General features: G+C 40.5%; 1 non-coding gene across 1 annotated transcript; it reads right to left on the reverse strand.

The window, feature by feature from the left end:
* Positions 1-513: 513 nt before the first annotated feature.
* LOC148288593 (small nucleolar RNA R71) lies at positions 514-620 on the reverse strand. The gene has a single exon (XR_015830144.1). It is a non-coding gene; the product is annotated as a small nucleolar RNA R71 (small nucleolar RNA).
* Positions 621-1,488: the final 868 nt, after the last annotated feature.

A 1,488-nucleotide genomic window follows, 5' to 3' on the forward strand; every position in this document is an offset into this window, starting at 1 on the left:
GAAATTCAGAATCGTCTAGAAAGGGAGTTGTCAACTGCAAAAGAGCAAGCTCTTGCTACATTTACAAGTCTTGCTCTCCACACTGAACTTCCCGGTTCTTCACTTTCAAATTCGGAAGCAAGTTCAGACCAAGAAGAAGAAGAAATGATGGCTGCCATTGAGTTCATGGGAGAACTTGATATCCCAACAATTCCAGCATCTCCTTCAAGCATTTTGCTGCCCACTGTAGCTCGAAATTATGAGCTTAAATCTTCTCATCTTAATATGCTGCCTTCCTTTTATGGTTTACCTAATGAAGATCCATTGACTCATATAAAGGATATTTTTAATGTTGTGAGTTCTTTTCCCTTGACAGGTGTGACAGAAGATCAACTTCGAATGAGAGTGTTTCCATACACTTTAAAGGATAAGGCGAAGTATTGGTTGAATTCTTTGAAGCCTGGTTCACTCACTACATGGTCTGCCATTCAAAAGAAGTTCCTGGAAAAATACTTCTCCACGCAAAAGACCGACATGCTTAGGGACAAGATCTTGTTATTTGCACAGCAAGATGATGAATCGTTTTGTGAAGCATGGGAGAAATTCAATGGGCTGCTCAACCAATGTCCTCATCATGGGATTCCATTGAAGCTTCAAATGCGTATGTTTTATAAAGGACTAACCCCTTCTAGTCATAATATAGTCACCAATTTTGCAGGTGGTTCTTTTAAAACCAAAACTCCAGAAGAAACGTACGAACTCTTTGAGGAGATAGCAATGGAGACCCAACATACGGATACAAGAGGTAAACGTGTTATTAGTGGTTCTAATGATGCTTCTAGTGTGCAGATTTCAAAACTGGAACAAAAGCTAGATGCTCTTCTTGCATTAAACTCAAGAAGCCCTCCGAAGGAAGTGTGTAGCATTTGTGAATCTCATGACCATGCTACCACAGCTTGTCCACTTGGGGCTGGATATCCAGAATTTGTGCAAGAGCAAGCTAAGTTGGTAAATTCCTACAACCAAGGTCCAAGAAATGATCCATACTCTCAAAGTTATAATCCAGGTTGGAGGAATCATCCAAACTTTTCATGGAGAAATACCCAGAATCAAGCAAATCCCCCTTCATTCCAAAGGCCACAACAATCATCATCATCATTGGAAGATATAGTGAAGCAGATGGCAATCAACCAATCCAATTTTCAGCAAACTACACAAGCTGCCATCTCCAAATTGGAAGTCCAATTAGGCCAAATAGCTGCTGAAATAACTCAAAGAGTGCCTGGGAAATGGCCAAGCCAAACTGAGATCAATCCAAAGAACCCAGAAGCCAAGGCCATTCATGTGCTCAGATCAGGTAAGATCATTGATAATAAAGATGATTCTAATCTTTCAAATGATGTTGTGATTGTAGAAAATGAAGAGGAGGAGACCATGGCCACGGAAGGAGAACAACTCAAAACTTCTCAATCTGCTCCTAAGGCCAAATCAGATTCTCAGAAATCCGAT

Source organism: Prunus avium, unplaced genomic scaffold, assembly GCF_965620075.1.
Source record: "Prunus avium unplaced genomic scaffold, drPruAviu1.hap1.1 HAP1_SCAFFOLD_43, whole genome shotgun sequence".
In the NCBI taxonomy this organism is placed as follows: domain Eukaryota; kingdom Viridiplantae; phylum Streptophyta; class Magnoliopsida; order Rosales; family Rosaceae; genus Prunus; species Prunus avium.